General features: G+C 34.9%; 1 long non-coding RNA gene across 1 annotated transcript in view; it reads left to right on the forward strand.

The window, feature by feature from the left end:
* The window catches only part of LOC135295422 (uncharacterized), a 31,819-nt gene that overhangs the window by 5,395 nt on the left and 2,044 nt on the right, over window positions 1–24,380 (forward strand). The window contains exons 2-4 of the long non-coding RNA XR_010357515.1: window positions 8,077–8,267; window positions 8,376–8,501; window positions 17,848–17,956. This is a non-coding gene — a long non-coding RNA (uncharacterized LOC135295422). The remainder of the gene's footprint in view (window positions 1–8,076; window positions 8,268–8,375; window positions 8,502–17,847; window positions 17,957–24,380) is intronic.

Genomic DNA, 24,380 nt, shown 5'->3' on the forward strand with positions numbered 1-24,380 from the left:
AGTCTTACCCATGTAAACTGTGAGAAATATCCATGTTGTTTTAGTAATAAGGAATGTGCCTGCCTTGAATAAGACAGGGAATTTTTTCTGACTGTGTGTTTCAAGAGTGAGTCTAATCTTAGACTCACTAGGATATGTTCTGAGGTGAATCCCATCTTGGAGAAATAAGTTTTTAAGTGCCAAAAATCATTTGACAACCAAAAACTCAGGTTTTTCAGTGATGAATTAAAACATGAGAAACCAACTTCAAAACACTGATGGAGACAATTACATGATAGGTAAGTTTTGGTGATTGCTTCTACCGTAATTTTTTTTTTGAAAGCTCATGGCTGTATATTTGGACTAATTATAGGGTCCCTGACAGATATTGTTCCCAAATGTAGCTTAGAAATAATCCTTCCAATTATAACAGGTTATAAGATATTTATACAGCAATCTATTTAGGAGATTGGTACAACAGAACATTTTCATATGCAGGAAAATCCTTTCAAAATCTTTTCTAAGTTCTTATATCACTAGATTTTTTAGACATTAAATATTAATTTTCCTACAGTAAAGATTTATCTCTTAAAGGATTTTCTAAATTGCATCATTTTCCTGGTTTTATTGTTGGACCAATACACAGGTGAAACTATTATATGATCACACTGTAAACTATTATCAACATCATATCTTAAAATAGAATATGTGTTAATGTCATGCTGACAATTTTAGACTGAAATGTAATTTAAAAAAAGGGATTTTCTGACCTTATGAGATTTTATTGTAGAAACTTCATCTAATGTTAGAAAATAGATGACTGAAATCTGGCATACACAATTTTTTTCAGAATAAATGGTATCTAACCAAATTATTTGATTACCTGAATGGTAAAAATGTAAATGCACTGATATATGAAATGAAGGTCTAAACAGATTTGCCAGAGGCTAAAAAATAGGCTCGTTTAAATGTAGAAATAAATAATCTGGAGTTTCTTAAAAAAGTTTTAGATTCATATAGATAGTTATTCCATCTATGCCTTGTGATAAGTGTGTGTGAAAGTTCTAATGGAACTAAACCTTGCTACTGATTAACAAAAAGCATCTGTGCTCCTGACATAAATACAACAATCAAGCACTAAAACAATAACCATGGAGAAATGATTCTGATCTTTCTTAAAGCTCTTTAGTGGAGAATAGCAATTTAATAGGATTTGAGAATTACAGCTTGGGAAAATGACAGAGATAAACCAATAATTATTTTTTTTCAACATAATTAACTTTGAAGAGAGCTTCTTGGAATTTCTGGGACTCTGCAGGTAATTTTAACTGGCATCATACCTTCCATCTATAAAACTGAATATAGGGCTTCTACTTTTCTCCTCTACATGCATGTCATTAATTTAAGAATTAGTTAATAAGATTGTTTAAGGCATACACAAGATAGCTTAGCTTAAGCTCAGAGATATTACTCCATAATAGTGAATGTTTGCAAGTTTCACTGAGGCAAATATAATGAAAGGTGTTATTTTATCTTTAAAAGAGTTGAAGAGCCCTTGTTCAACATTTTTTTCCCCAGATATTCTACAGGAACACATATAATAAGAATTGTTATAATATGGAATGGTCACAGTCATCCAGTTATGTTCCTTAGACTATTCATCAAGCTTAAACAAGATTAATTCAAACTATAAAATATATGGTTTTTAAGTGCTAGCTTAATTAGCTATTTAAATAGATAAATAACCAAGAGGTCTCTTGGAGGCTTTACATTAGAATTAATTATATTTTGAAAGCTTTTTTTTTTTTTTAAGACATCAAGGCTGAAATTATCTAGAGTAAAATATACACAAATAAAGACTAGAAGTTGTTTATAGTCAAACAATCAATGATATTTTCTTCTAATATTTCATGGGATTTTTTAAAATATTTTTTCATTTTATTTTTGTTAAAATAAGTTATGTAGTGGTTTTTTTCTTTTGCAATTTCTTGTTCAGGTGCTTCAGCTCAATAGTATAGTGCTCTGACCTGAAAAGAAACTATCAAGCTGGAAATTCTGGAATAGTATTTGATCAGCTAACTAATTATGAAAAACTTTTAAAAATAAACAGAACCTGTTTTATTGTACTATCACTTTTAAGCTTTACTGGAACATGAGCTCATTCATGTGTTCTCCTATGTTTTTCATACTGTCTGTGATATTTATTGCAGTCTATTCTCAGCATGAATCTGCACTTGGAAGACCTTGTTTCAAGTTTTAGGAACAATACATAATTTTCACTTTTTGGCATATATGAACAAAATATTTCATGCTTCCTTCCAGCTGATAGAAAGAGGCTTTTCAGTGCCTCTTCTGTAAAAGATGAAGCAGTGAGTAAGCAAATATGGAGGGGACAGGTTGAATGAAATGCAGATTGAGGATATATCATCAAAACAGGAGAATAAAATTCCAATTATCCTTTTTTTTATTATTCAGATTTAAAAAAAAAATGCCTCATAGCTCCTTTTCTTAATGTTTTCTCCATGGATTGAAAGATGCAAACTTTCTTTTTTGGTCAAAGCAATCGAGGCATAACAGAATGTAGCAGTGGTACTGGGAAACTCGTGTCTGAACTGAGAATTGATGTAAAATGAATAGTTATAGAGAGCTTTCTGTTAAATTTCAATATAAGTACACAGATTAAAGTGTATGACGTGTCAGATGCCATAAATTCCCAAACCCATGGAAATCATCATGGGTTTCAATGTTCCTTCTCCAACTGACCAAGACTGGTGTTAAGGTGTTCCAATAAGGATGTTTTCTTTTCTAGATAACTAAAGAAGGATGAAAGATTTTTTTTTGGATAAACTGTTAGTCTTCTGTGAAGGGATAGTCAATCTTGAGAATGAAATTAACAGTTTACCTTATGTTCCTAAGGTGTTAATTTTACACCACCTACTTTTTTTCTCACAGACACATTGCATGCAGAAAATTCATCTGTTTTAGTATTCTCAGCCCAAACACAAAAAAATTTACTTATCTCAACAAATGTGACTGATGAATGAAAACAAGCTAGAAATCACATATTTTACTTGCTTGCAAGAACTCTCCCTAAAATGAAGTGCATCATTGAACTAGAAAGAATATACATTTTCCTGTGGCCAAAGAGGGAGCTTGTTGTTTGTTCAGACAAAGGACTTCATAAAATTAGGTGTTACAGCACCATCTGGTGACTCCTATTTAATATCTTATGAGTAACTGCAATATCCACTTAGTGGTAGTAATTTTCTTTAATTGGAATAAATAAAATATTTTCTTGGTAGTTTTAAGTAATGAGTAATAATATTGTTAGAAACTCATGATTCTATTCTGATATGGAAACATGCATATTATTATGAGACCTGATTACTCTTGCACCTATCATTATCCTATGTGTTGGCTCTTTGGGGCAGACACTAACCATTAGTCTATGAAATGGACAGTGAGACCTAAAACAGAGATCTATGGAAAAATAATGTAAAAGTGAGCAGGACTTTTTTTTATTGCTAGAGATTTTTTAGATTAGTGCTACAAATTTTTAAAGACAAGTTCAATATGTACCTCCTTTTAGTAGCTAGAATAAAATGCACCCAAATTATGATATAAAATCATTTCTTAACTTTATTTTTCATTTATTTTTAGCAGATAAACTAGCTCACTTGTTTTATTAAGGAGTAATGAAGGCAATGTGAACTAAGTTCAGCTGTTCAACTAGCATCTGCATTTTACCAGATCTAAGGAAAAAATTATTTGGAAGAAACATTTTGGTCAGGCCACATTTTCCCTTTTAAGGAAAGCTCCTAGTTTGACTCCCTTTGGAAAAAAACTGGAGTCATTATCCAGAGGTAGACATACGAATAAGCAAACAATAATATATGAAAACATAGTATCTCCAACAAGCAACATTACAGTGGAACCTCTCATGGTTTTATGTAGTTTTGCTCTCTTGGAGTTCAGTATAGACCAAAAGCTCATGAAATTATTAGTACTTCCTAATTACATTTCTAATGGTAAATTACTCTATGAAAGCTAATATATGTAAGAAGAAAACATATTTAAACCTTCTATGTTTTTATCAATCAGAAGTCTGCAATACTTAGGTATTAGTCTCAGCAGTCGAATAAATATTTTTGGATAAGTTATTGTAGATTTTGCAGGTGCAGAGCAATATTTTCAGGGTAGGAGAAACTGAAGGAGGGTTCCTGAAACATAAACAGTGTCTCTCCAATTTAAGAAACTGTGACATTTTGCACCTGAAAAGAACTAATTTTAGAGGAATATCAATTTTTTAAGCCTGATACATTTTGTTGCTGTTAGCAAGGCAGAGAAATTTAGTTTTTTAGGAAATTTATGTACTGCAAGGACTTAAGGATAGTAAAAGGGAGAGGCATAGACAGTGGGGACTTTCCAGCTTTGAGAAAAGAGAGCTCAAGGGAATTTTATCCATGTGCATAACTTTCTGATAGGTAAAAGTAAAGAAGATAGAGACGGATTCTTCTCAGTGGTACCCAGAGACAGAACAAGAGTCAAGAGACACAAATTGAAATACAAGAAAATTAATTTCAACATAAGAGAAATTTTTTTTTTCTGTGATTTGGTCTAACCCTGGAATAAGTTTCCCAGGAAGACTGTGGAGTATATATCCCTAGAGATATCCAAAATTCAGCTGGGAAGGGCCCTGCACTGAAAAGATATACTGATTAGGCACTTTTCAGAGGTCCCTGCTAGCCTCATCCGGACTATGATTCTGTCACAATTCATACCATGTGTACAAAAATAAAGGGTTCAAAGATCCTTGAATTTCATGCTACTTCCTGAAACTAAAAAAAAAAAAAAATCAACATTCATTAGGATAACTCCAAGTATGTGCTAATGTTTTTTAATGGATAGCACTTATTTGAACCCTTCTGTGCTGTCTCAAATGCCAGGTTTCCCCTAAACAGATTATCCCTTTGACATTTTAGTCAGTAAGTATTGTTAGGAGATGCCTACTCCAAGAGAGTTGTTCACCAAGCTGAGTTCACAGATATTTATTTTTAGTTTTCTTGTTTCTTCTACTTTGAAAAAACTCCAGTTATCTTTTGCATGTTCAATTAAAATTAATCCCTACACCATCTTTATATTCAAATTCATACTCTCTTCAATATTGTTGATTTCAAATCTTCAGCTGAATGTATATCTGGGAGAGACTTTTAAGTCAAATATGCCAGGATAGTAAAATTTCATCCATATGGAATGTTATCAGTTTATGACAACATTTCAGGGTTACCTGTTAGAAAAGTACTAGACAGCATATAAAGACATCTTCTGTAGTACTATTTTAGTGCTTCTTTATTATGGAAAAGTTGTTATTTTGGTAGTGTCAAAAATCGTTTAAACAGGATATTATTTCAGTATTTGCGATTTTTGGGGGGGATGGGGTTTTGGGGGGGGTTTGTATGTGATTTTTTGTTTTGGATTTTTTACCTTTTTTGTTTGTTTCTGTCTTTCTTTTGGTTTGTTTTTATCCATATAAATAATAAAGGAATCACTCAGTTTGAAAGAAATCTCAGCTGGTCAGCCAGTTTTACCTCCTGCTTACAAAAAGGTCAATGCTGAATTAAGACCAGGTTTTGCAAGCTCTTCTACCATCAAGTCTTGAAGACATTGAAGAACAATGACTTCACAGCCTCTCTGGGAAACCTGTTTGTATGCTTAATTATCCTCATAGTATTTTATTTTCTTTATATCTATTCAGAACTGCACTTGTCTGAATTTACATATCTTTTCCCTTCTTTGTGATGTTGTGCACCTCAGTAAAGACTCTGGCTTCATCTTCCCAGCAACTTCCAAGTATTGTAGGATTTCTACTAGGCTCCCTCAATTTTCTTGTTTAGGCAGAACAAGCCTGATTCCTTCAGCTGGTCCTCACAAAATGTGCAGTTTTAGTAATCTGGGTATGTTTTAAATCTGTTCAGTAATCTCCACAGCAAGAAGAAGGAATTGTAATACTAGTATATGATAATAGCTTTTCTCAGTGTTCTGGTGTAGTGCTAAAGTTTTGAGAGGGAAAGAAATGGTGAGATTTAATATTGTTATAGTAGCAACATGTATTTTTATTGTTTTTTGCTTGTTTATCACTGCCTATACCCACAGTACTTTATATTTTCTTCAGAACTTCTTTCAATCTGTCTTTACAGGAGAGGTGTTCCAGCCTTCTGGTCATCTTTATGGCCCTCCTCTGAACACTCCCCAACATAACTTCTTATGCTATCGAATACAAGAACAAGGCCTTGTTTGTTGGTCCTTGAAGTAAATTATGTGACACAGCCTGTGTTCACATGACTAAAACTTTCTATTCTCTTCAGAAAGAGTGTTTTATCCCTAGAGTCCCCTTAAATATTCCCTCAGCTGTGCTATCTCTCAGATCATAAATAGAAATAGACAGGGGAAATCTGTTTTGCAATAACTGTAGCCCATCTAGGGAGCATACCAAAGGTAGGGGTTAAAAAAAAAGCTGTAATTGCATACTATGGGCTGTGCCTATCCCCTGCTGCATTTTGTCTGTTACTATAGATGTTGCCCTTAGCTCCAATTATGACTTTGGTTTTCACTTGGAGAGTATGCAGCAATTTCTCTAGAGTCATATGAAGAAACATTTTCTATTCACACATATTCACAACTGCAACTATCTGAAATTTACTCCAGTTCCAATTTGGTTTTTTTTTTCAGTTCACAGTTTACTGAGAGAGGGAGGGGGCTACACTGAGATAATAAATTAAAATCATCAATTAAAGGCCCACTTTGGACATATAAATAGATTGAATTAGTCTTGAATATCCTTATTCAGATTTTGAAATGCCATTTTCTTTTTTCCATTATGTGCTTATCATAAACAGCAATACGGATTTCAAATAAACTAATTTATATGTCCTTATTTCTATACATGAACATTATTGCTTGAAAATTATCACAAGAATATACAACTATTAATTATGTGTGTGTGTTCAATGACCTTTGCAATATGAGTACCAGGTAATCAGAAAAATATACCTGATATTCAAATATAAGATGTAATTAAGTTATGAGTAAGACACATAAGCCCTGCTTTTGAGAGGACTATTCATTTCTAAAATCAAATCTTTTTTACCACTAGAATGAAATACCTTGAAGATTAAGAAACAGAAAGGAAGATAAAGAAACAAAAAAAATTGATATTGCATGTTACCTCCATTCACATATTTTAAGCAGTGAAATTATTTCCATTTCCTAATGGTCACTAGTCTAAGATATTGCTAAGGCTTATACTGAGTTAGTTACATTATTTTAATATGGGTATAATGGGTGTCTTGAGTATCTTCCCACCGGGTGGGTACTCTTGTCTACTTCAGTACACCACCTGTTCAAAAACTTAGAGTGTTTGCCTTACTAATAGGCCCCAGGCAATAAAAAGCTTTACTATGAAATATAAGTACATTGGGTGGAGTCAGGGATAGATTGTTAGTATAGAAATATTTTTGAAATAAAGTCGACTATCTAAGCATATGTCATATTCAAAATTACTTCCGTTCCAAAAGTTATACACTTAACTACTTATATACCCCTTGCTTTAGTTTATTTTTTTCATTTTTACTGTTAGATTGAAAGTATTTTCCAGACTCAGTTTCTGAATTTTCCAAAATATTCAGTGTTTAAAATGAAAGATAAGTCATACCTTTCTCAAACAACCTCAAGATTTAATTCAAGTCCATTTCAAAACCCATAAATCTCTTTTAAAATATGGGTTACAATTACAGATTAAAAGAATTGTTTTATCAACACTGGTACAACACTAACTGAAATATAACCTGCAACATTAGCAAAAATGAGAACCTTGATTCAAGTATCAGTTTGTGGCACTTTTCAATAGATATGCTTTTTCCCTGAAAATGGACTTTTTTTTTTTCTTTACATGTATTTAAATGTATATATCTTAGAAATAGAAGTTAATTACATTGATTTCTTACAGTTTAAAGATTTATGTGCCTTATAGCTAAGAGATTTATAAAGTCAATGTGCCTTTCAAAACAGTCAAATCTCTCTTTTTTTTTTTTTTTTTAGGATGCTTAATGAGCCTGGAAAGTCTTGCAGTTGATTGAAGTTTGTTTACTCAATAAGTAACAGCTACTACAGTTTAGCTACTGAAAGTGATATAATTAACAGCTTCTGTTAGCTCTAAGGGATTCTAGACATGTCAACATCACAACTGATACTGAATGTGTTGCTGAACCACTTTTAAAACTGCACCTCAGGTATTGGTTACTGGAAATAACTGTTTCAAATATAAGAGGGGGAAAATAATTTATTAACTTATTTAGAAAGGACAGGAACGCTAAATAATTCACACATTCTTTCTGCAGAACCTTGGTCAGAGAGAACACAGTTTGTGTAGGATATAAAGGCCTTATCTGTGACATCTAAGTTCCCTGAAGCCACCAGTGAAACTCAAAACACCTGATGTAATGAGCACCAGGAGTCATACCCAGGTTTGTAAGGTTTAGACAGATTAATATGAACTGAAATGTTTTATTTCTAATAACAATATTATATCCTTTTTTTTTAACTGCAGTAGATAGGTATCTACACTTAACTACATGTTATTAATGGTGCTTGTGTCTCTGACTAGAGGAGAAAGGACATAAGGCAAATTTCAATCTTCTTGTTACCAGTCATTTACAAGGTTAGAAAGTAGGTGTGGTCATTTGTGGAGGTAATATGATTGTCTCAGCTCTTTCCAGTGGAGAAATCTCATTTCTGCTATAAATTGTATCCCAGAGATGAATTTTCATGCCAATTATATCACTAGAGAGAGACATAATTCTCTCCTAAGGTAGGAGACAGTTGACATCTGACATAGTTGGAATGAAAATTTTTCTGGAGGGAAATATTTTTCCTCCTCAGCAACAAAGTTATTACCATATACATTAGACACCTGGCTAAACTGGCCCCTAACATTTAGGTGGCTAAAATGAATTGAGATAATGCTCATAACTATGATTATGATGCTGTGTATGTTGCCTACAGGGAAAAAAATCTGATTATTGAATTCTTAATATGGGTTTCTCTATGAGAAATAGATCAAGCAGATGCAACAATGAGGAAAAAGAAATGAATAAAGGCACAGTGTATCTCTTTCCTCTGAGTTCCTTCAAGCTGATGTTAAGCATATCAACTAATTTTTATAATCAAATATATGCAGGGCAAGCTGTGGGATAGAAAAGAGAATCTGTAGGACAAAACCTAATAATACTCATTCCTTTTCTCTCGACATTGCACAGAGTACAATTTTTGGTTGCCCATTTCATAATGCAGTAATTGGGATAGCATGGTTACTCATACTGAGTAAAATAATATGGTGTAGTGCAGATGGGTCCCTCTCTTGACCAAATATATTTTGCCTCTTACATTAATATATATCCCCTGTGTCATCAGAGAACCACTATGAAACCTTATTTCCAGGTTGGTTTTGATATGTGCATTCCTCTTTTGTGATCAGTGAGATAGCCTTAGCTCATTATTAATTAAAACAGTGGTTAAAACTGCTAGAGAACTTTCAAGCTTTTCTTGGGGCTTCTCCTTTTATTCAAAAATCTGCATTACAACTAATAACAAGTGAAATTAATAGCATTCCCATCCTTTCATTAATTGCTTCAAAAGCTGTACCCTTTATAAATTAGGAACAAAGCTATCTGTGTATTCTTGGAAAAGAACATAAGTACTTGAACTCTGTCATTCCTGTGTCACTCAGGCCAGCATCTTCTCTTGGGGAAAGACCCAATCAGCACAGAAAAGGAAGCTTTCCGACTGATTCAGGGGCAGATCATTAGAATAACACATGCAGGCCTCAAAACAAAGAGTCAAAGATGGGGAACAACACTGTCTGAAGCAGGAAGAGAAAGAGAGACCAGATCCTGGAAAAGAAAGGTGAAGTGACTGAAAAGAAAGCATTACAAAGAGTATGATAAATAAACAAAGAAAAAGAAAAAAGAGGTGAGGAAAAAGCAAGTGGAAAGGGAAGGGACCACAAAACTATTGCTATTAGGGGCTGTTACTAAAAGGCTTAAACAAGAACCTACTGAAGAGGAAGTGACGGAAGGAAGTGTCGGAAGGAAGTGTCGGAAGGAAGTGTCGGAAGGAAGTGTCGGAAGGAAGTGTCGGAAGGAAGTGTCGGAAGGAAGTGTCGGAAGGAAGTGTCGGAAGGAAGGAAGTGTCGGAAGGAAGGAAGTGTCGGAAGGAAGGAAGTGTCGGGAGGAAGGAAGGAAGTGTCGGAAGGAAGGAAGTGTCGGAAGGAAGGAAGTGTCGGAAGGAAGGAAGTGTCGGAAGGAAGTGTCGGAAGGAAGTATCGGAAGGAAGTGTCGGAAGGAAGGAAGTGTCGGAAGGAAGGAAGTGTCGGAAGGAAGTGTCGGAAGGAAGTGTCGGAAGGAAGGAAGGAAGGAAGGAAGGAAGGAAGGAAGGAAGGAAGGAAGGAAGGAAGGAAGGAAGGAAGGAAGGAAGGAAGGAAGGAAGGAAGGGTCGGAAGGAAGGAAGTGTCGGAAGGAAGGAAGGAAGGAAGGAAGGAAGGAAGGAAGGAAGGAAGGAAGGAAGGAAGGAAGGAAGGAAGGAAGGAAGGAAGTGTCGGAAGGAAGGAAGGAAGGAAGGAAGGAAGGAAGGAAGGAAGGAAGGAAGGAAGGAAGTGTCGGAAGGAAGGAAGTGTCGGAAGGAAGGAAGGAAGGAAGGAAGGAAGGAAGGAAGGAAGGAAGGAAGGAAGGAAGGAAGGAAGGAAGGAAGGAAGGAAGGAAGGAAGGAAGGAAGGAAGGAAGGAAGGAAGGAAGGAAGGAAGGAAGGAAGGAAGGAAGGAAGGAAGTGTCGGAAGGAAGGAAGTGTCGGAAGGAAGGAAGGAAGGAAGGAAGGAAGGAAGGAAGGAAGGAAGGAAGGAAGGAAGGAAGGAAGGAAGGAAGGAAGGAAGGAAGGAAGGAAGGAAGGAAGGAAGGAAGGAAAGAAGGAAGGAAGGAAGGAAGGAAGGAAGGAAGGAAGGAAGGAAGGAAGGAAGGAAGGAAGGAAGGAAGGAAGGAAGGAAGGAAGGAAGGAAGGAAGGAAGGAAGGAAGTGTCGGAAGGAAGTGTCGGAAGGAAGGAAGGAAGGAAGGAAGGAAGGAAGGAAGGAAGGAAGGAAGGAAGGAAGGAAGGAAGTGTCGGAAGGAAGGAAGGAAGGAAGTGTCGGAAGGAAGGAAGGAAGGAAGGAAGGAAGGAAGGAAGGAAGGAAGGAAGGAAGGAAGGAAGGAAGGAAGGAAGGAAGGAAGGAAGGAAGGAAGGAAGGAAGGAAGGAAGGAAGGAAGGAAGGAAGGAAGGAAGGAAGGAAGGAAGGAAGGAAGGAAGGAGACATAATAAAGAAGTCATTTTGTCGTCTGGATGGAAACCCAAGGAATAAGGATAGAAGTAGAAGTCATTAAAAAAAGCAAATGAAGGAAGGAAGGATAGACAGATTGTATGAAAAATAAAGCACCAAGAAAAAGAACCATTTGAATAAAGAAAACAAATTAGGAACTTCTAGGGCAGTATTAGAATAAATGGGAACTTCTAAAAATTGTAGTAGTAGTTAAGGCAAGTGACATCAAAGTAAATTTATATAGGGATGGGATGGCAGAGCTCTACATATTAGAAGGATGCATTTGGAATGAAAATTTAGATGATAAAACTAGAGTTTTGAGAAACAGGCATAACAGTTTAGATAAGCATATCTGAAGAAAATAGGAAAACAGAACCTGTCTTGCTAAAATATGATTCCCTCCAATGTTTGAGGGGAATACAAATGACAGTGAATGCTGGTAAAATCTGCTGCTGCTGACCTCCCTTGTGAGTGTTGGTTTAGAGAGCACGTTTTGGGTATTCAATCAGCTCAAGTGGCAGAGTGTGAGACATTTTTGGTGGTGGTACCAAAGTACACAAATTATAGTAATGATTTTAATTATTTTCTTAATAAAAAAGGGTGTTACACATCAAAAATTCATATTCAGAGATTATTAATGGTCAAAAATCAAGTAGTAAAATGGCATATACAAATTAAGAAAATACTAGAAGGTTGTTCATATAAAACATGAAAGTCCACATCCCTGTGCAGGGTTTAATCATGCTTCTGGCAGGAATCTGATTCAATTTGCTATGGGGAGAGGATATGCTTGCATTACAGCCAGTGTAATGAAGTGATGAAAAAATCCCTAAACCTTCTACCAAATTATCTGAAGTTATGTTTAGCTCTACAAGCAAAAATTTTTCAAAAGGAGAAAAAAAGTTTTTGTGGTTAAGGTGTTTGATTTCTGTGGCAAAACCTCTATACTTTACATATTTAATTTCAGCTTGCTGTGACTTTAAAGTAAATATTACTTTGGAGCTGGATTTTGGTTTTGGTTTTTCAGTTTGTTTGTGTTTTTTTAAATCAGTGTACACTTTGACAACCTAGAGTCTCATATGCACCAATAGTAAGTATTCCCAGTTGTAAATCGATTCATTGGATCTGTGCTATGAATGCAAAATCTTTTAGGAAGCTGATTTCCTTTTAAAATCAAGACTTACATGAATTGAATTTGACATCAAATATCAGCACATCTTTTCAGTATCCATCTAAGTTCCTCAGTTAAGACAATCTCTCCCTCTCTATCGAGTGTATGGAGATATAGTAATTCTTGAATCATTCAAATTCCAGAGCCATAAGTATTATAGGAAAGTCCATGACAATGATACCTAAATATAACAAATATATCATTGAAAGAAGGTTTGAATATTTTTCTGTAAATGCATTACTACAACATTTAATATTGAAGAGAAAAAAAATATAGGGTTTCTTTCCACTTGAAAACTGCTATCCATTCACTGTATGAAGTGTCTGAGACAAAAATCATTTAATAGAATGATTATAACAGCTGTATTAGCTTGCTCAAAAAGCATAAAATTATGATTTAGCATGTAGGTTTGCCTTCTGAGGGTTCAGGTTTTCCATCTCAATATTGCTTTCTTGTTATGATTTGTTTTGTTAAATTCTTTTAACTCTTCTTTCCCTTTGGTAAGCTTTCCAGCAAATGCAGATGAAATCCACCTTTTTTCCTTATTACTTTTAAATGACAAGAGTTGCTGTCCATATTCCATATTACAAGACCTGTACGTATTCCTTCCTTACTGCCTAAAGTCCCTGTACTCAAGTTGTCCCAAAATATTACCTTTCCTCATTTTCTGATTGAAAAAGACTTGAAGTTAATATTGCTATTACCATAAATTTTACAAGTTTTTAGCTTGAGATATTGGCAAAATCTAATCTAACATTTAATTTTTTTTTAAGTCCTAGAGATAATCCAGAAAGTGATTATCCTTGCTTGGCTCTTGTTTTTTTATTTATTTCTAGTTGTTGTTTTCCCTTAAAGAGGTAAATTTCAATTTTTAATTTTTTTTAAGGAAGAAAATTTCAAGTAAATACAGGAAATATATAGAAGACTTTTCTGTAAAAAGGGTATCTTCCAAACAACTAGTAAGCATGTCATTACTTGAAGAAAGTTGCCTTTTTTCTTAGGTGTAACCTGCAAGCCATATTTTAAATAATGACAGCAACAATATCTCTTAATGGGTGCTCAGTAAGGAAAAATATTCCATCAATTTTTTTCACAGATTATAGCACAGATTATACTGTTATACCAAAAATAACGCACTTAAAGAAAAAAAAAAATCTGTTGTTTAGTTTCATTTTACATTTGGTTGCTTATATCTAAGTTACATTCCCCTAAAAAAACAATACCTTTTTGTGGTAATGTAACAGCTTATGCAAACACAGCATTTATACATTCAGATCTATCATCCAAATAGCTGTGAATATTTATATTGGTGTTAATTAAGTCTGTGATAGTATTAATTTAGATAAGGAAAGCTGACCAAATCCCATAGTGCTACAGGATTCTTAACATATGTCTGAAAAAAATAATCAGAGACTTGCAAATGAAAATGTGGTATAAGATCTCACTCTAAAGATAGCACCTTCATGACTTCCAACCACTGAACCTCATTACCAGTCGTCTGCAATATCATCATGGCTATCAGCAAATACAATATGAAACAAAACCCTCTTGTTCAGAGAGATGAAGATTAACTACTGAGTCAAACTGACACTCCAAACAAGGAGATGGCTGGCACAGCCGCACCACCAAGTGCATTAGAAAGGTAAATAACCTCATTATTCAACAGATTAAATCTGATGAAGAGGGTTGTTCAGAGTATGTCTCCTCAATTAGAAATTTACAGCTCAAACTTCCAATAGGAAATTGCAATACCAAAAATTTGAATAGACTTCCCAATAATGAAATTAGACATATTACATATCAGATCCAGAAAACTGGGAAGGTTTTGGAGATAATCAGTGCAGGTACTTATTCACCCATTTTAAAAAGCCAATAAACACTAGGTCTTCAGAAATATTTAGCTTTTCTATTGCAACTGTGGTGTCCAGCTTCCATTTCTGTAAATTTCCCTCATCCTTTCTAAGTGTAGAAATGTTCCAGTGTAAATGAGTTTCTGTGGATTTTACATATATTTTGATGCCTGAATGTATGGCAGTCTACAAAACACTGAACAAGGAAGATCCTCTATTCCAGTCAGTGAGTTGTACTGTAGAAAGATTTACACACTGATTACCTTCATAAAATACACTGATAAAATGTATCAGTTTCTGGAGAGCATATACTTCCTGAGTGCTCCGGATTGTATCTTGTTTCAATTAGTTCCAGGGTTTTTTTTCAAATCCTTGGCACAGATCTCCAGCCAGGATATGGAACTTTGGTCTTTCCTTACAGTTTTGGCTCTGGCTTCAGACGCACTATCGACTCTGCAGAGGTAGAAAGGCAGGAGGTGAGCTCAGATGCTGGACACTTTCCCACTTTGAGCACTCTGCTCAATTATTAATCCACTCTCATGGGAGGCAGGGGGTAGCCCTTTGGCACTGTAAATATGAGCCAGTTCATGCCGCTTGGCTTTGAGGTGTTTTTAGTTTTAAAGACCCCTTTGTTTATCAGGAGCAATGTAGCAGTCAGCACAGCAACTGGCTTTTCAGGTTATCAGGTTCAGTTTGCATTGACTTTAACATTACCTATTCCACTATTTTTTGTTCATACCAATCTCTTGCAGGGGGCATGGCCTCCTCTTCTCTGAGATTTTTTTGGAAATGATGCACTGCGGAAGGAGTAATGACAGCTGAGTCATGGTGTTTCAACTCTGAAAGGATTTCTGGCTTTTTGCTTTTATTGTAAAAGGAAAAGTTAGACAAAAAAAAACAACTCAGAGAGACTGCCCAGATTCTTGTGATTCACAGAATTCACAGAATTACTAGGTTGGAAGAGACATTAAAGATCATCAAATCCAACCCATGCCCTAGCACCTCAACTAAACCAAGGCACTGAGTGCCACATTCAGTCTTTTTTTAAACATATCCAGGGATGGTGTCTCCACCACTTCCCTGGGCAGGCCATTCCAGAACTTTATCACTATTTCCATGAAAAACTTTTTTGTAATATCCAATATTCCTAATATCCTAAAAATTCCTAATATTCTAATATCCATTTAAGTAATTGTAACAGAATGCATCAGTTTTTATACTGTATATCTAGAACTAGAGTGTAGGGGTAAAAATGACTTAAAAAAAAAAAGACTAGGGAAAAGATATTAGATCAACTTTCTTTTTTTCCTTATGATGAGGCATAAATTAATAAGTTTAAATCAGTAGAGTATAATCAATATTAGCCTTATAGTATCAGCAATACAAGTCTGGAAATTCCGTCAGTAGATCTAAATACTCGAAGGGAGCCAAATCTCTTTCGGCCTTTAGCAATCTAAATTAATTGTCAGTGCTTTAATGTATGGGTCCCAATAATACAGGTGGTACTCCAGAGAAAGAAATTAATTTTTGCAAAGTTTAATAACATATTTTCCTGTGTTCTATGTGGTTTTAGGGTTTGGGACCTGTTTCTGTTTTTGTTTTTGATGTGTGTTAACGGATTTTTTTGGGGTTTTGTGGGGTTTTTTGTTTGTTTTTTTGTTTGGGTTTTTTTGGTTTTTTTTTTTTTTTGCAAATAAACAATACAAGAAGCTATGTGGTACAGCAGAGGGATCTTCACAAGGTTGACAGGGGAGCCTATGTGAATCTCATGAAGTTCAATAAGGGCAAGTTCAAGACCATCTCTTTTCTCCGGTGACTAAAATGTCAGGACCTGAAGGAACAGCATGAAGCTGTTTAGGATAGGTTAGGGAGATTTAGATTGGATATTAGTGGTTAGGCACTGGAACATACTCCCCAGGAAAGGGGTCATGGCACCAAGCCTGACAGAGCTCAGGAAGACTTTGGATAATACTCTCAAGCACAAGGTTTGATTCTTGGGGCTGTTCCGTGCAGGGTCAGGAGTTTGACTTTGATGATCCTTGTGGATTCCTTTTAACTCACAATGTTCTAGGGTTCTAGGATACAATGATCCTGAACCTGGGTTAGTACAATCCCAAGCACAAGCACACGCTGGGGGGAAAATGCACTGAGGGAAGCTCTATAGGGCTTGGAGGTGTTGGTTGATAAGAAGCTCGGCATGAACTGGCAATGTGCGCTTACAGACAGAAAGACCATTGTGTCCTGAGCTGCACCAAGAGCAGTGTGGCCAGCAGAGTGAGGGAGGGGATTCTGTTCCTCTATTCTTCTCTTGTGAAATGCCATCTGGAATACCATATCCAGCTCTAGGGCCCCTAGTAGAAGCAGAAAATGGACTAGTCAGAGTGAATCCAGAGGAGGCCATGAACATGATCAGAGGCCTAGAGCACCTCTCCCATGAAGACAGAAGAGAATTGAAATTATTCACTCTGCAGGAGACTCCAGTGAGACTTTATACCAACCTTCCCATACCTAAAGGAGACAACAAGAGAACTGGAGAGGGATTTTTGACTAGGCCATGCAGTGATAGTACAAGTGAGAATGGCTGTAAGTGGAAGAAGAGTAGGTTTAGACTAGAAATGAGGAAGAAATTCTTTACTCACAGGGTGGTGAGGAACCATAACAGGTTTCTCAGAGAAACATTGAATGCCCTGTCCCTGGAGGTGTTTAAGTCCAGTTTGGATGGAGCAACCTGGTCTAGACAAAGATGTCCCTGCCCAAGGTACGGGGATTGGAACTAACTTTAAAGTCTCTTCCAATCAAAATCATTCTGTGATTTCATGGATAAAGTTCTCTGGTATATTTTAGCCTTTTCTCTTTTAGCTTGGCATTCTCAACTAATATACAAAGAAAGTATTTTCAAAATAATTCAATATATATTCAGCTGACTGCAGGTGTTAATTATATTAGATTAAATGGAAAAAAAATCCACTTTTTATCTCAATATTTTTTATGGTTAAATTGATGATGATGATGTGTGGAGTTGAAAGGAAAACAGATTTAGAAATATATATAAATGTTACCAAACAGCTTTATTCTAATAAATATTATTTATTTATACAGAATATATGTATTGACAGTTATAGTACATGAAATCTAAACCAAAAGGAACACCCAAATAATTGGACAAGAATTAGAGTTTTGTATTTAGCAAACAGCAAGGAAAAGATCCTTGTACTACTTGTGCATGCATGCACTTATGCATGAGCACTTGTGTCCTTGTGCATGCAGATGAATTGGGAGTAATTACAAGAAAAGTGTGGTTTCAGAGCAGCATAAAAACCCAGCATAGGTAGTTCATACTTTATCACTGACTACATGCAGCAAATGATACTTAAATAAAATCTTCATCCTCCTAAGATAGCAGTTTCCAGGTCAATCTCTGGTTGCCACAGTCCTCCCTTTTTTTCAGACAAACAAGATTCCTGATCTTAAGCTCACTAGAGAAAAGAGGTCAAGAGCCAAGTGGAAGGATAAGTCGTACAACCACAATGCTCATCTGTGTGGAAACCAGCCTTCAGGTAGGAGCTCAGGGAATTGCAAGACAGACACCATTCTTTCCTTTTTCCCTTTAGTACAGAAGAAGCCAAACCCTTTGGTATACCCAGCTATCCCTCATCTTTGAGCAATCTGGGGAAAGAAAAATCTCACTGTTAGCTGTATCAGTGAGGCTTTTAGCTGACAAAAAAGCACTGTACTTTTAATCATCCCTATAAAGGATTTTATCAACCTGCTAAGTATTCTGGATGAATCCAGGACTTTTGCAGATAATATAGGATGGTGAATGTCTGAGACTCCATTGGTAATAGCTCTGACATTATAATTTATCCACTTGGAATAAACTAAATTTGTTTTATAATTAAAATAATTTGTACAATGTCTTTATTGTTCCCTAATATTTTCTTCAGCCCTTTACTGTGTATCCATTCAAGATTAAAATAATTACATAGGAAACTAAAGGAGCTATTAAATATTTATAGCACACCTAGACACATTATTCTGGAGGTCAAAAGAAGACAGCATTTGGCATAACACTGCAATTGAGATGTGCTACTGAGCACCTAGGAGTGCTTGACTGCTATAACAAATTATACAGCCACTCCTTCTACACACTTTTTTGTTGCTATTATCAGTCAAATTCTCAAAGCAATAATGCTAAAACACACACCTGGAAACAGTTAATCGAAAAGTTTTCCTCCACAAAGGAATAGGAAAATACTGTAACTAATTTGTTCCGTTAGTATTTGTTTGTTTCTTGTCCTTTTTTGTATTGAAAATGGACAATGAAAATAGAGATTGCACTCTTTAAAGAGGATTTCAAACCCTGGTGGTAATACAGGCAATACTCAACCTTTAAGGTCTCTTACACAAATTCTTGATATTACTAGATTTTTTCTCTGTTCTTTAAGTCAGTAGAGCCTACATAAGATTTTTCTCAAGCCCACTCTTTTTTTTGCCAAGTTGTATTACACAAATACACTTTTCCTCATTATGATGCTTTGATTACTTACAAACATTAACAAAAAATTATGGCATACATATACATATATATGTATGTAATATATTAAGATTTACATAAAGCTGAGGTACTCCCATCTACCCACTCAGTTCCTCTCACAGCCATTTGCAGTTAATGGATCATTCGTGTCTAGTGTCTGGCTTAAGTGGTCAGGGGTAAGATTAAGAAACCTGAACTCTCCAGAGAAGATTGTTTTCTAATTTCGGCATGCAAATGAGGTACTTGAAGTTAGATAGTGTGAAAAACTACACGATGTATTAAAAAACTAAACTTTCTGACAGACAGACTTTATACCATAAGGCACAGTTCCTTTCAAGAAAGAAGTTTGTAATGGTTAACAGCCACAGAAAACTCTTAGTATTACTTTACATATAGAACAGCTGGTACACCCACACACACACAAAAATGTATTAAAGGTCTTTGTCAGTTAGAAAATGTAAATACTTCAGTTAAAAAAAGTTCAGCACACTTTTCTTTCTTTTATAAACATTTTATCTAATTACTTACAGCTTTAAAAGCCTCATTTTATCCCCAAAGCATCCTAGAGTTAGAAGCCTTTATCTAGGTTTAGTAGTTGTGGCAGAATGCCATTTGCATTAAGTGATCAGTAAAAAGATGTCAGCTGCATCTGATGTCATAAAACAAGAAATGTCTAGAAACTGACGAACTATTTGGGCTTAGTGCAGAATCTCCCATTGAATGTGCAAATAAATAGTTCTATTTGTTTCAAGTAAAAGCATATACTTAATTTGTGTCAAAATGTTCTCCTCAAAAGGTTGCTAAGTAATCCACAAAGGAATGACCTGTCAGGACACGAAACTGAGTATATGGGAAAAAATAGCAGATTGTGCATGTCGACACTGCTGGCCTGTATTTTGATATGGTTTAGCAGTTATCTAAAATCCCTTTGGATTAGACTCTCAGTGATAAATTTCCAGATAATGGGGTGTCACAGCATTCACAAAATTCATTAAGACACATGATTTCTATTAATAAACAGAGTTAAGACTGTGTCTTCAAAAATCTCTGTAGTAGGATTCATTTAGAATTTTTTGGAGACAATGAAGATATTTCCCCAGTCCATAGTGATCTAGGAAGATAACTAACTAAAAAATGAAGAACTTTCTTCCATTTCTAACTAAAAAGCTTAATTCTAGGCAAAAGAAAGCTGGTAGGGAAAGGAAGCCTCTGAATAAGCTTCACAATCTTTAAGATCTGGACTGGTATGTGAGGCCAAACATCTGAAATTGTAAAAGACTAGTTTTAAACTAATAGAAACACCAAATTCATGAATTTTCTATTTATTAAATCAGTAAAGGTACTGTAGGCATATCACATTTGATAATTTGAAGATTGAAAACCCCTATTTTATCATGTTAAAGTGACAGATTCATGATTCCATTCATATGCATTTACATAGCTTACATCATTGGCAGATCACCTAAAGAAAAAACAATGTATTTCCTGAACACTGTATCTTAAAAAAAACCTCCCTTCCCAGAATGCTTCACTATCAATTATTTTCTATGTGTGACAAAGTCCTGATTTGCTGTTCACTAGCCATGAGTTTTTGAAGAAGTATGGGGATTTTTTTCAATAAAAATAGTCAGAACAACATGGATACTCATATTGCAATGCTGTTGTAAAATGAATAAAGTTGACATCTAGCAGGCCTTGGTAAAACTATTTCTGAACATATTGGAAGTAGGAGGGATTTAAAGAAAAGAAGTGGAATAAAAAGGAAATACTGAATCCGACTGAAATGCTTCATTTTTTCAGAACTTTACCAGTAAAAGAGCCTATATTTTTATTAAAGCTGCAGCAAATTTAAAATTGAAAAATTTATTAGGTTTTTCTAGAGTTTATTATTTAATTTTCACTTATAAAATTATCCCCAGTCTTAATGATATAAAATCGGAAGTATATCAATTTATTTCACTCAATCCAGTGAAATAGGTAATATTCCAAGACATAGTCAGAAAGAAAGGTGTTTGTTGACATACAGGGCTATTTAGAAGATAGAGTCAGGTAGACACTAATGACTTTATAAAGTTTCTATCATCGTTCAAGTATATATAATGAAGGTTGGATTTTGACTAGTCTTTTTTTTTTTTTTTTAGCATAAAGATAGGGAAATTATTTAGTATCAGCAAATCTTGCACATGATGACCTGCAAATGAACATCAAAATTAATTGCAGGTGTTGCACACAATTTATAAGAATGCTCCACACACTCTAATGTTTATGTAAGCAATAGTAGCAATTAAGTCAACTTGCAAGACACAATATCTGAGTCTGATTTCTATTGAGAGAAGGCAATATTGTGGGTAATGCATTGATCTTGGACCCAAGAGATTCCAAGGTTTTTGACAGCTTTACCACAAATGTCCTGTCTGACCTTGGAAAAGTTTAGGTTCAAATCCACAAAGAAAAATAAATTCAACATATAAATCCCTAGAAACTTTAGTAAGTTAACCATAAATATTTCCCAAATATCTTAGTTCTACTTCTGAATACATTCAGAATTTTTTTCCTTATTGCAGGTCTCAGCAGCTTCATTTTCTCTTATCTACCTGATCAAGATTCATGAAGTAGATATAGGTTAAGCAGACTGTTCTGAAAATCAGTAGACAGTACAGCATCTAAAATCTTTGGTGGATTCAGCCTTTAATATCTCCATGTTACACTACCTCAGCTGCAAAGCAGAATAATGTGTTATATATTTCTGTGTTTGAATACAGACCACATTGTAAACTTTTCAAGATTGCTCATTAGATGCATTCAGGGAGGGTTCTACTTCTAACCCAGTTATGCCTCACTTTCTCTTATTGGATTTTTTCTTCTGTATAAACATTTAAATATCAGTTTGGGACAGAAGGCAGATTCAAAGTCTCATTTCTCTAAATCTACACATAGTAAAGGTGGATATCCTAACTTATGTGATCTTTCTGGACAAGGTATTGGAGGCAATCGATATTTTAAAAAGACTATTAAAGCTTCCACGAGAAAAAGAACTCTAAATGGGTATGGCAGTAGGGCATAGGCAGTTGTGAATCTAACTGTAAATGAAGCAAAACCCTCTTTGGTTTGGCATTTTTGGTTTCTTTTTGATTTTTGGGGGTTTTTTTATAATAGAAAACAAAAGGTACTGATTTTTAAGGCTTAATTAATATCTGTATAGATTGCTAAATGTTTGATTTATGTTGGATCTAACATAATCCAGGGCATTTTTAGAATTTACCTTATAAAATATCCTGTGCACTGAATTTTGTTGTCTAATTGATTAAAATGTTTTATAAGATTCTCAGAATTTTCAGTAACTCTTTCAGAGAATCAAAATCTGGGCATAGTGTCAGCAAGTCAAGTATTTTCAGATCTGATCAAAAAGTATGAAAACTGTGGAATTACTTTCCTGAGTCATGACTCTCCTCTGAGAAAATTGTTTTAAACGAACAACTAAAATTTTTCAGGCAGAAAGTTGATGGAGTTTTTCTTTCCATTTGCTGTGTGCATTTCCATTAATGATTAGAATATGAGCTAGCATGAACTAGCTAAACATTCAAATGTGGAGAGCATGTTTGAATAATATTGTGGACTTTTTAATAAACTTGATGTAGTGAAGTTTTCTGTAGTTACAGTTAATAGGACTTTAAAACAAGTTTCAAGCAAAAGCAGCCATGCTGCAGATCTGTATCACCCTGATCATTGCTTTTGCATTTACATACACAGATTACATTTGCATATCTTGATGACTTATACATTTTAACTAAATTTGATTCCACAGGAGTGTTTATATCAAGGGAACATGAACATTTTAAATTCCAACTTAGCTCTAAATTATTGATTTTAGGAGTACTGTGAAGGTTTTGTACATTACTCAACTTTATGTAAAACGGCCAACTAATGACAATGTTTAATTCCGAACTCTGTGTTCCATTAGATTTATAGAGCTCGCTCAGTTCTGAGCAAGAAGAACAGATATGGCTTTGTAAAAAATTTATACAACATAACATTTTATCATTTTGTTAATTTCTTCAGGATAATATAGACATGTCTACATGGGCTGCAGTACTTCAAAATCTGAGACTATTTTTGGTTTAGTAATTTTAGATGGCATTATGCTTTTATGAAATATATTTGTAACCTGGAATCCAAAAATGACAGACATGGCCTCATCAGTCAATTTAAACCTAATATCAAAATGGTGTTTCTGAAATTACTTCTCTGAAATATTAAATCACTAAAATGTTAACAGTAACATTCATTCTTCCCTTTATGATTTCTCTGGACTGCCTAATTTGCAAAGAATCACACAATCTGGACTTGCCTTTGAAAAATAATGCATGACCCAGATTGCTGCTTTTTGTAGCAAGGAAGAAGATACATATTATCCTTCATATTGGAAGAATAAATGGTACCATCAAGTTCTCACTGATGTGAACTGAGACTGATTACGCATAGGATATAAAAAGACTTGATGGGAAATGGAATTTCAGGAAATTACACTATTTCTTCAAGAAAGGGGGGGAAACACAATAAAATCTGTGAGGACTGACATGTACCACAGGGACTGGTACTAACAGGAATATTTCAGGAATTTTAATACTCAGATGATGTTAACCTTCTCAAAGAATAGATTTTGATTACATAGTCTATCAGTATTTTAGGATTCATGCTAACTTTAACAAGAAATTTTAATCTAGGAAGTAGTCAGTGAAATCCTAAAAATTCTGATATATGTGGAAACACAAAAAAGAAATTTATATGAATGGAGGAAAATAAAAATATAAGGATTTTAAAAGCAAAAACAAAACTAGGATGTAAGAAATAGGCATGATATTTCAGAAGTTGGATTGCAGTACTCATTGAGAAGGGGAAGGGGAAGGGGAAGGGGAAGGGGAAGGGGAAGGGGAAGGGGAAGGGGAAGGGGAAGGGGAAGGGGAAGGGGAAGGGGAAGGGGAAGGGGAAGGGGAAGGGGAAGGGGAAGGGGAAGGGGAAGGGGAAGGGGAAGGGGAAGGGGAGGAGAGGAGAGGAAAGGAAAGGAAAGGAAAGGAAAGGAAAGGAAAGGAAAGGAAAGGAAAGGAAAGGAAAGGAAAGGAAAGGAAAGGAAAGGAAAGGAAAGGAAAGGAAAGGAAAGGAAAGGAAAGGAAAGGAAAGGAAAGGAAAGGAAAGGAAAGGAAAGGAAAGGAAAGGAAAGGAAAGGAAAGGAAAGGAAAGGAAAGGAAAGGAAAGGAAAGGAAAGGAAAGGAAAGGAAAGGAAAGGAAAGGAAAGGTAGATTTGGAAGACTTTAATTTTCTGAAATCTATATTCAAAAATGCCATCCTAGGTATCAGGAGATCTTAAACATTTTTTATGCATTGGTTGACAAATTTATATAAAACATCATTTATGAAGTAATAAAGGTGCTGGTGCTACTTTAGAGTTA

Source organism: Passer domesticus, chromosome 2 (genome assembly GCF_036417665.1).
Source record: "Passer domesticus isolate bPasDom1 chromosome 2, bPasDom1.hap1, whole genome shotgun sequence".
Taxonomy (NCBI): Eukaryota; Metazoa; Chordata; class Aves; order Passeriformes; family Passeridae; genus Passer; species Passer domesticus.